General features: G+C 39.6%; 1 pseudogene across 1 annotated transcript; it reads right to left on the bottom strand.

Moving 5' to 3' along the window:
- Window positions 1–1,522: 1,522 nt before the first annotated feature.
- On the bottom strand, window positions 1,523–4,278 carry LOC307103467 (peroxiredoxin-like 2A; annotated as a pseudogene). Its single transcript has 2 exons — window positions 4,238–4,278; window positions 1,523–2,253 (listed from the first exon to the last, which is right to left on the bottom strand). The product of its transcript is annotated as a peroxiredoxin-like 2A (transcript).
- Between the last annotated feature and the right edge of the window lie 7,836 nt (window positions 4,279–12,114).

A 12,114-nucleotide genomic window follows, 5' to 3' on the forward strand; every position in this document is an offset into this window, starting at 1 on the left:
GCAGGCTGGGCTGAGGGGATGCCCCATGCATGAATTTCATGCACTGGGCCTCTAGTCATGTTTATAATTATTATATTTTCCTGATGGATTGTCACTTTATCATTATAACTAGAAGCCCAGTGCATGACATTCGTGCACTAGGCACTTGGGTGGGGCGGTGGGGGTGGTGTTCCTCAGCCCTGCCTGCGCCCTTTAACAGTCCGGGAGCCCTGGAGAGATGTCCGACTGCCGTCTTAGGAGCGGGCCTAAACTGTCAGTTGGACATCCTTTGCGCTGCTGCAGAGGTGGGAGAGGCTCCCACCACCAGCCGCTGTGCTCACCAGCCATCAGCCTGGCTTGTGGCTGAGCGGTGCTTCCCTTGTGGGAGAGCGCATCATAGCAACCGGTTGTTCTGCCATTTGGTAGGTTTGCATATTACTATCTTATCATATAGGACTAGTAGCCCATTTGCAAGAAGAATTCTGCACTGCAAGCAGCCACTGCCGCCATCGTTGTGGCCACAGCGCCTGCACCTGCGCAGCGCTGCCGCCTGCCCTGCTCCGCCCCGCTCTGCCCTGCCCAGGCTTTCCCTCTGGCAGCCACCTTGCTTTCTGCTTTTCCTCCCGCTTCCTTCTAAGCTGTCTTCAGTCTTCACTCCTCCCTCCCTCAGCGTATGCAAATTAACTGCCATCTTTGTTGGGTAATTTGCATACTCACCCTGATTGGCTGGTGGGCGTGGCTTTGACTGGTGGGCGTGGCTTGGGTGTAGCGAACGTGCAGTCAATTTGCATATTACTATTTTATTAGGTAGGATATGTCCCTCTTTGTCTCTGGTAACATTTGTTTTTCATTTTTTTATCTACCTTTATCAAGCCATCCAGAGCACATCAATTCCTTTATGTTATTACTTTAACATTATATAATGAATCATTATAGAAAACACACAAGCCAAAAGCCTTTTATCCTTAATCTATTCAATCACCAACTTTTCTTAGACTTTTAAAGTCATGAAAATAAAACTCATTTCATAACAGCAGCTTTAACCCTTTGCACTCGCTTGCTTTTTTCTCGATTCCTTTATTCTACTCGAAGATTAGAATAGATTTTACAAAGAGCGGCAGTAGAATAAAAAACTGGAGTTTCTTTTCATACAAACTTATTTATTTGGATTTTTTTATATTTCAAATTATTGATACATTCAATACAATTCGACATACGAGCTGCTACTGATGCTAACCGTGTCGAGCCACACTCGACATCCGAGTGCAAAAGGTTAACACCATATACGTTTGTAATGAAGTACACCAGCCAACTTTAAGCCTCAGGTTTTCCAGGTTTTAGCTGAAATACCCCTCATTCACTTCTTAGCGTTTTATCAGTCTTATTTGCGGCTATTTTGTCTTACTGAGCATAAACGGAGCACAATGTTAAATTAATGAACGATCTAGTCTAAGAAGATGGCCTAAGTGACACGTGTGGAAACCAAGTGTCCTGTGAACACAGGTGAGCCCCTAGTTATCCCTGAGCTGGGCCAAGCCCACAGTCACTTTTTCTCTGAGGCTAAAGTCTGTGGTTTGATTTTCTTAGCAACTTCCAGACAGAAACTGGGTTTACTTTATCTCCAACTCTTTTTTTCGGTGCTCAAGAAGAATGCCCTGCTTTCCCGATCCCACCACAAAAACGCCTCGGGGGATGAAGCCTTCTCCTTCCAGGTTTCCAGAGAAGCCTCCCTCCGGGCCGGGAAGAATCTGCTCTGGACGCCCAGCCAGATGCCCAGCCTGACGAACCCATGAACATCATTTTCCGCCTCTGGGAGCCGTGGAACTTCTTCTTTTCATCCAGGAAGATTTCTCCCTTGAAAGAAGGCTGGAAGCCCTCCACTCCGGTCCCAACCTGCTCCTTCACCTCTGCGTAGAGGGGTACACCCAGCTCAATCAACGTGGGCTTCAGGGAGGATAGGTCCGTAGCCTCCTCTCGACAGAGGAAGCAGCCTGGCCTTCGCACAGCCATGGTCACAGTGCCGTTCTTCTCCCAGAGCTCCTTTGCTTAGAACATTCTTGGTTCCTTCTCCAGTGTTTTCAGGTCTTTTTCCTCCAGATACTCCAGGGTTGCTCGCTGGGGCTTAGACAAAAATATGTCTGTGTTGGCCAGGAGCAATGCCAGGAGCAATGTCAGGGCAGCAGGTCCCGTTCCTGCGCTGGTGGGCCACATCCCAAGGTGAAGAAACTTGGATCCTGCGCAGAGGCGGAGCCACCTGCGCGGAGGCGGAGCCACCTTCATTGAGGTCACAGGCCTTGCAGAGCCCTGCTTGGAACGTGTCCTGAATGCGCTCCCCTCCTGCCCGCTTTTCAGGTAACATTTTAAGTCTATTTTGTCTGATGTTCGTAGAGCCACAGCAGCTTTCTTATGGTTGCTGTTTGCTTAATATATTTTTTACATCTCTTCACTTTCAACCTATTTCTATCTTTGAATCTAAAGTGTGTGTTCCATGGGCAGCATATATATATTGGTGGGTCTTGTTTTATATCCAATATGACAATCTCTGCCTTTTGATTGGCTTTCTAATACAATGACAGTTAATACTATTATTGATATAGCTGGGTGGATTTATGTCTGCTGTTTTACTTTTGCTTTCCATAAATCTCATATCTTTTTATTCTTATGTTGTTCCTTTATTTCTCTATTATCCCTTTGTATTAAGTACTTTCTAAGATGTTTAATTTTAATTTGTTTACATATTGTTTTTTCTTTTAATGTGATGTTTTTCTCTGTACTTTTTGTGTTATTTTCTTAGCTTGCTCTAGGACTTATCCTATATACCATCCTTATCAGAACATACTTCAATTTATACTATTTCTGGTGAGACAAAGGAAAGTACTTTTATACAGCAGTGTTCCTTCCTCCCCATTATTGTGTTATTATCATTGTACACTTTATATTTATACATGTTTCAAAAACAACAACCTATTGTTATAATAATTATTTCTTTTAATTTTATTTTTTTAAAGAAATTTAAGAGAAAAGGAGAACTTTATAGAGTTTGCTAAGCTAACACTTTCACTTGCCATTTCTGGCTGTATTTATTTGTTTATTTGAATTCAAGTTATTATCCGATGCCATTTTCTTCCTCCAATGCATCTGTGCTCTCTCCTCCCTCTTTGCTTGTTTATTTGTTCAGAGACTCTGCCTATTTTTATGAGGTGTATTTCCCCCCACAGTTGGAGCCTCTGATATCTCTGTTCGGAGGGGAAACCTTGCCCATGCGTAGTCACACTGGGTGATAGTTCTGTAGCAGGGTTCTTATTGACCGTCTCTTGATTTGATCACTCTATTAAGCCAGCTGCCTCTATGGGCATCATACTCAGCTGTTAGGCTCTACTAATTGCTGTCTTATTACAATATTGTATCCATAATGCCCTGGGGCATAGATCAATCCACAGTCTGATCCAATTAAATCCAAGGTTTTTGCTGGTTTCGTTTTGAAGGCCAGTCTGAGTTTACGTATGACTCCGGGAGGACTCTTCTTCGTTGTGCTTTCTCTGGTTCTCATTGGTAAACTACCTGGCCTGTTGTTTGCCAGCCTCCCTTTACTTACCACCAGTTTCTCCGTTGTTTAATGAGAGCACTTTCAGGCTTTACCTTCCCCACACTGTTTCAAATAAAGTCAGTTCATCCAGGGAGAGCTTCAGAGCTCTCTATACTTATGGCCTTCCTCTCCCTCTGGGTAAAATCTGTGAGCCACTACTCCAGAGCTATGTGTGGGACAGTGTCCTCCTTTCCCCAGAGTGACAGTCCTCCTTTTTGAGCAGCACATGGGGGAGGTGGTAGCCTTAGGCCTTCTTGGCTTGCTTCCCCTAGTACTGAACCTCTGTTCTACTAGTGAGCTGGGCCCTCTGTAATCTCTCTTACACATGAGGTACAGTCTCTGCCCTATAAGAAGTAATTAGGTGGGGAAAGGGAGCCCCAAATCCCTTGGCTGTGCTTGTCTGGAATTTAGTCCCAGTAACATAGAGCCTGGGGTGATGAGAAATGCTGCCTTCCCATCCCGTGAAAATAATGTAGCCTTTCACCTGAGCTTGGGAGACTGGGAGCACCATCTTCTTGGCTACACCTGTCAAGTTTGGAGCTTTCATCATGCTGACTGGGGCCAGGACTGTTCTTCCTGAGATTTAGTATATTCTCTTGGATGTATGTTTTTTTAATTTGCTGTGTGCCTTTGAAATAACTTTTGGAGACCTCAAACTTTTTTAAAATATACCTTTCATCAATTATGGTTGTTTCTCTGGCAAGCTGGTCCATGGAGCACCTCCTACTACCAATCAGGAAGTAATTGATTGCAGGGATTTTTAAATTTCTCTGAAGAATTTATGCTCAATCAGATAGCCACAGAAAATAGAAAGCTCAATACCTTCTTTCTTGAGGACACGTGCTGCTATAATTTTAGCATGTGCCGAACGGTCTGTCTATTCTGGCTCTGTCAGTGACAATGCCAAGGTGGTTTATCTCTGGTCAACACTGTATGGCATGTTTACTGTATTATTAACAGATTCAAGGAATGATCATTTCATCAACTAAATTGTCGAAGAGAGCCTAAGATTGCTAGGTCTTAGGAAAAACCCAAATTTTCCTTTTGAATGGAGGAATTTATTTTTTTTACAACCTAGGTTGAGTGTTGGTGGGTGAGTAGGAATGACACAGAGGAAGTTTGGCGTTGTGTAGGGGAGATGAAGAGGAACAAGAGATCATGACTAACCAGAGAGAAAGCAAAGGAGTCACAGTATGTCTCAGAGAGCACATAGACTTGAGCAATTACAAGAAACTTACTATGGCTGGGGCATAAACTGGGTTGCAAAATGTAGCAAAGGTATTTGATTGTAGATGTAGGAAAGGCTAGAGCTTGAAGTCAGTTTATGTCAGGCTTAGTAGTTCAGTTAAACAGAAAAATGGCATTATGCCTCAGTCATGAGAAGAGTTGAATTGCAGTCCATTTTTTAAAACCTTTTCCCTATGGGTCACACTTTGGTTTGATCTGAATGGAACTTTGTTCTCTAAGAAACATTGTTCGTCAGGGCCTGTATAAAGTGGAATGTAGTATTTCTGAAAGTAATAAAAAAAAAAGTATCTATAGTAGAGCTGGAGGGCATGAGTGGATCCCAAGGCATCTTTTATTCCCCTGGCATCATAAAAACAGGTGAATTATTACTAAACCATGGATAACTTGATATCTAATTCATAGCTGGAACTGCATAACCGGAACCTATCAAAGAAAGAACACTGTCAAAACAGCCACAGCTCTATTATGTTGTCCACTCTAGCCAGGACACACACATGATTGGATTAGAAACATCTCCAGCCTAGCTGAGTTGAAATTGGATAGAACCAAAATAGAATCATAAGGCTTTGAGTCTTTTGGGTATGACAGAAAATCACCCTGGGGACCAGAGACTATCCACAGTTTATATTCTATTGGGCTGTTCATTGTCAGACTAAAGAGGATTCAGTAAATTGTTTATTCATGTTTAATTTTGTGAATTGTTCCTTCGGCCCTTAACTCTCACAGTTGCATTTATATAATTATAATTAAAACATATTTATTTCTGATCATTTTAAGCAATTAAAAGATGGTTCTCCCCGGGGCCCATGTCAGGCAGGCTCACAGTTGGGGATCAGTAGATATATCTTGTCTTGGTTGGAAGTGAAAAATGTAAGTGCATCACAGACCTTCTCACGGTCCCTGCTTTGAAAAGATACAGCCTGGCACAGATTCTGTCACATAAAAAGACTTGGAATTCTTCTTCTTAGCCATATTGAAACTAGTTGACTTCTGTACCTATTCTGTAGCTGATGTTTCTTGAAAGAGTAAACTTTTGATGAATAAAGAATTTCCCAGTCCTTTCTTCTAATCTCTTTTCTCCTTAGAGTTGATAGTTCATCTCTAGAGACTGCAGAGAAAACCTTAACCCCACACTATCGATGAGCTAAATTTATGTTTCTCAATAGTTAGAAAAGTGAATTCTTTAAGAAAGAGTTAGGAAACATAGGAATTGGGAATTTCTTCTAAGAAATAGTAAGGATATTTTGAAATCAGTACTTCTGTATGGGAAAAAAAGAAATTTCTTTTTTTTTTTTTTGGTTCATGATGATTTTAAACCTTTTAAAATGTATATTTTATAAGAAAATAATTTTAAAGCATTTGGGAAGTACAGAAAGTACAAAGAGCAAAATTAAAATTATGTATGTTTCTATTTTTTAATCATAGTTTTTGTTAACATTAGGTACACCTTTTTAAAAAAATATATTTTTTATTGATTCCAGAGAAGGGAGAGGGAGAGAGAGATAGAAACATCACTGATAAGAGAGAATCATTGATCAGCTGCTTTCTGCACACACCCAACTGGGGACTGAGCCTGCAACCCAGGTATGTGCCCAGACTGGAAATCGGTTCATGGGTTAATGCTCAAATACTAGGCCACACCAGCTGGGCATGTTAGGTACATCTTAATCTTTCCTCTATAGGATTAAAAAAAAAAAGTTCATACATTTTTTTTTTCTTAACATTATTATTTGAACATTTTCACATTATTAAAAATCTTTAAAATATGTTTATTTCTTCTGTTTATTAAACATTTAGTTTCAATTTTTCTCTAAACTGAATAATGATATAAGAATCTTTATGTATCCATATATATTTGTCCTTTTAATATTAGTTTCTATGATATTATTAGAAAACATCACTCAATCACAAGATTTGAAATAAACTAAGGTAGCCAAATACCTAGCAACCATATTTCCTTATATTATTAATTGATCATGACCTTTTTTTCATACTGAACCAGGTCAAAACTTCAATATACCTTATTTTTTTCAATATATTGGTATACTTGCATTTGAGACATTCCTACAATTTGAAACCTTTTTCATCTAAAAAATCATCTCTGATTTTAGCCAGTTCAGTTTCATTTTTCAAATCCTTGCCTGCTGTTACTAGACAGTCTTGCTTATTAGTATGGTTTTTATACTAGTTTTTTTTACTCAATCTTGTTTCTTTCAGATTTTCTCCATTCCATGTATGCTTATTATACTACCAGACTGGCCTTCTTTCCCACATCAATCATATCTTCTTCATGAACTTTTAATGTAACTCTTCGCTAGTAGAATTATATACCAGCTCTTTTTATATTTGAGGCATTGGTATGTTACATACAGAATTTACCAGGCAACCTAAAAATATACAGGAGTACTCAGAGATTCAGGATAAACCCATTTATTTTCAGATGTTTCACATGTACTAGTACAGTGACTCAGGGGAGCCTGTTTCCAAATTCTGAGCCTCAAATATGGAGGAAGCTTTCCCTTTATAGCCTTTGGTTTCTTTGTCCCCCAAATATGGATCAGACTTCCGGACCTTTCGCAGGCTTTGCAAAAAGCCCCTTGTGTTGGGATGGGGGACATGAGACCACACCTAAAGGCCTGGCCTGGAGCCAGTGCTGATAACCCCCTCTGGGGGTTGTGTATTGTTCATGGTTTATGGCCTCTGTAAAATGGGAGTATTTAGCTAAATAGGTCTTGCAAGACCAGATAATTAAGGAAGGGGCAGTGAGTTAATTATCAGCTAGCAAGAATGTGCATTAGAAGGCAGATTAGTGGCACAGATTCAGATTGCTATCCCCCTCCCCCGCCAAATGTATTTTTATGTTCCCCATCAGGTAGATAATGTCGTATTTTTAAAATTCTAACATTTTTAGGAAAGTCAGACAAAGAGACGAGTACAGGTCAAATGTAATGAAGTATTTTTGCCACTTATGGCTTAGCTTGCTTTTCCTACCACAAAGTAACAGTACTTTTCCATTAAAAAAATAACTACATGTCTTTGGCTAGCTGAAAAGGAAAAACCTAACAGTGGGAAATCCAATGACATGTCAGATGTTTAGATTTCATACCAAGATAGAGACTGTGCCTTTTTACTCAGTGGTCTGTGTCAGGGCTTTGGTAATTTTCTGGACAGCATTGGCCAGTGTTTAATCTTTGTCAGTGTTGGTATGTGCTTTTACCATCTGAATATAATAGCAACTTTTGAAAGAAATCAGTGTCTAGTTTCAACTAGTTTCAATGCTATTTTATTTTTTTCATATCTAGCATTTACATTTGATGGTACTACACATATTTACTACCTGTATTTTCATACAGAGCAGCGCTATAACTAAAAGCAGATGTTTAATGGGAATGTGCCCAGTATAAATTGGAAAATGCTTGTATAATTAGGTTTACTAGAATGTAAATAGGAATAAAGACATTTCTGTAGTAAGCAAAGGTATGTTGTCAGAAAATTAAGGAAATCTGTGTGTCTTCAGAGAAATTAAAGAGGTTTCCTTGAGTTTATGGTACATTATTATAAAAAGCTTGAAGGCAAAGTTCCCTTATGTTCGACCTTTATCTAAACATCAAAACCCAGTTGTTGTCATTTGCAATGCTATATGGGCTTCAAACTATACTGCTAAGATCAGTACATTCTTTTAATGTCATCATTATTAGCTCACATAGTCTCAGAATCTTCTGTTTAAAGTTCCCCAGCATCCTTAGCTGTTCAATTAGCCGATGCCATACTCTGATGTTCACATGTCGCTGTATATATGCAGGATAATTAGATCAGCTTTATGAGGTTATTTTTAGTCTTTTCAAAGGAGTTGAGAATGCTATATATTTGCTCCATGCACATGCTGTTATTTATAGGGAAAACGACTTATATTTGATGATAGTTTACTCTGATGTTATTTGGAGAAAACTGGCATAGTTTTGACTTTTTTTTTCTTTTATCAATGAGCTTCTGTTTCCAGCATTTTGCTTTTAAAAAGCACCGTGCCTGCTGCTGTACATAATAAATTCATCACATCACGATCCAGTGCCAAGTCAACTTGGGAAAAAATAGCCTCGGCTCTGTGTCTGGGCTGTGCATTCTGGAAATGACGGACTTCTGAATCTTAATCCTGAAGTCTCATTATAGGAATGGTGAGAACCATATGGCCTAAAAAGCTGAAGGAAAATGGATAGAGAAGTACATCTGGCTATTTTGGCATCTACCACCACATTCTGGTTCAAGTCACTGTGGAAATGAGAATAGATCCTCTGGAGTGATTTGGTGTTTCAAACAAGGTTAATAGGCTGTCATTACAGTTTTGGATGATGGTTGCTATCAGACAGTGGAATTGTTCCTATTTAGTTCCACATCAAACTGTGGGCGCCTATTAGATATCAGAAACTGTATATAGGTACTGAGAAATGCAATTCCCTGGCCTGTGGAAGTTTGTAGTATATTGGCCAAAAGAGTTATATAAATGAATAAGGGCAATAGCATGTGGTAAGCATTACCTATGACGTACAGAGTGTGAGTTGAAAGAAGATTGTATTTGAATGTCAGAGTAGCCCTTAGGTTGGATTTTGTGCTACTTCTGTGCTGAGAATGAGGCCTGGGAGTCCATACTGCTAATCAGAACACTAGCCCCTCTGTGGGCTTGCAATGCCTCTCATTGTTTATCAAAGGGTATGTAGTGTCTACTCCAGAAATTGTTCCACCTTTCCCAACTCACCCAAAATAAAACATACCTTCTTAAGAATTTATGATTCTGTGCCAAGTATATATTTAATTTTAGCTTGGAATCTTAATGGTTAACAAATCAATCTTAAAGATGAATCACTAAGATTAATGCACAGAAAAATTGTATGTCTAATGTGTATTATGTAACATTTTGTATCTGCTATTTAATTTGTCTGTCAAACTCTCAAACTTCAATTGATACCTGCTCAGGTGTAATTTTTTTTTTTTTTGAAACTTTTCCTGCCCTTACTTTAACTAAGAGATAATCATAGTCAACCTATTGCTACTATCTTGACATATATCATATAATATTTAGGCTTTATCACTTATTAGCTATGTGCTTATAGATAAGTAATTTATCTTCTCTTTCCTTAGTTTCCTTATTTGTAAATTAGAAATAATGACCCCTACCTCCTAATTCAGCTCTGACGGTTAATTGAACTTTGCATGTAAAGTATCTGACATAGTATCTGAAACATAGTGATTTATGATCATTGCTGTATTGGCTCTTCTATAAGAAATTATACTTCTTGATGTCAGGACTAGCACCTTGCATACAATAGTATCTCTATAAATCTTGGCTTAATTTAATTATGTATCAGACCTTGTAGATCTCAATATCTTTGGGGTAAAAATGGTGGTAAAATGTTTTATTGCTTAAACTAATATGTCAGAGTAAGATCTCCTTTTAATTTATAGAAAAATTTTAACTTAGAATATTCATAAAGAGTGATAGTAAAGAAGGGAGTGCAGCGTTATGATAGTATTTCAGGGCAATGGAGGTCTTAAGAACCCACATCATGTCCTCAACTACACATCCACTTGTAATTCTGCAGGCAGAGGCATTACCAGAATGGATAGAAAGCTCTGTGTAATGCCTTTTTCAGAGAGAATATCCAAAAGAAGTGTTTCATAAATTATGTAACCTATATAAAGAATGAAAGATAGCACAGAAAACAATATGTATGGTAGGCCATATCAATGATAAAAAGTTCAGTTTTGAATGAGGACTCAGTTTCAGTCCCATCTCCACTGCTCAGCTGATCTGGCAAGGCATTTATTTACAATTCCAGATTACCATCCAGAAAACAAGGTCCATACTTTCTACTCTGGCAATTAGCATGGAAATTAAACATATGTATACATAAAAGCCTAAGCGACCATTATGATTGGTTGACTGAACAATCAGTCACTATGATGTGCTCTGACCACCCGGGATCAGATACTCAGTGCAGGAGCTGCCCCCTGGTGGTCAGTGCACTCCCACAGTCAACCTCCCATGGTCCCTCCCCCACGGTGCCTCCCCCACAGCTGGCTGGCCCTGATCAGCCCCAAACAGGACTGGGCGAGTTGTCCCCCATCGGCCCCATTGGCCAACCAGGCCGAGGGACCCCACCCATGCACAAATTTGTGCATTGGGCCTCTAGTATTATATATGAAAGTACATTATACAGAGCTTTCTTAAAGTCAGAGATTTTGATGACCATTAGCAAGTTTTCCCAAAGGCAGATTGGAATCTCCTAATAGAGATAAAAAACAACAACAAAAAACCCAGTGACCTCCTGCACCTTTCACTGGTGTTTGGTGTTTGGGTTCTTCTCAAATTGTTCTCACTCATATATGCAGGGATGCACACAGTCTGCCACGGTCTTTTGCCTCTGCCTCTGGTCACAACTTCTGTGAACTCCCAACCTAACTTGGCCTAACTTTGGGGATATGCATGAAAGCCCATGCTCTGCTCATTCCACACAAGAACCAGGAGAACTGAGGTCGGACTCCACGTCTGCCTATGTATGATGCAGTGCTGTTTGCTTAGATATACCTTCTTCCAGGCTTGGGTGGAGGCACTGTCCTCCTAGAGTTCTCCGTGGGAAACCTAGCCAAAGCCCTCCTTCAGCATTCCCCCCTGAAACCTCTCAAATGCAAAAGCTGAGACCTCTTCTCTATAGTCTTTATCTATTTCCACCCCTTCAGTTCCATCTGGATGATGAATCACCCTTTGGTAAAGCTCTATCATCAATTAGGTATGTACTTTGACATACTTAAGAGGGTGGCAAAGTGCTATAGACTGAATATTTGTCCCCCCAAAATACATATGTGATAATATTTAGAAATGGAGCCTTTGGAAAGTGATTAGGTCATGAGGGCAGAACCTTTATAAATGGGATTTGTGCCCTTATAAAACAGACTCTAGAGAGCTCCCTTACCTCTTCCACCATGTGAGGACACAGTGAAAATCTGGGGGGGGGGGATCTATGAAACATAAAATAGGATCTCAGCAGACATGACTCTGCTGGCACTTTGATCTTGAACTTCCCAGTCTCCAGAACTGTGAGAAATAAATTTCTGTTGTTTGTAAGCCACAGTCCATGGTATTTTGGTACAGTAGTCAAAATGAACCAAGATACAAAGTAATGTATAAGATCGGTTCTTTTTCAACAAATATTGGTTTTCAAAACTATTATTTTAAATATTTTTTAATTAATTGCAGAGAGGAAGGGAGAGGGAGAGAGAGATAGAAACATCAATGATGAGAGAATGTC

Source organism: Cnephaeus nilssonii (assembly GCF_951640355.1).
Source record: "Cnephaeus nilssonii genome assembly, chromosome: 7".
Classification (NCBI taxonomy): Eukaryota; Metazoa; Chordata; class Mammalia; order Chiroptera; family Vespertilionidae; genus Cnephaeus; species Cnephaeus nilssonii.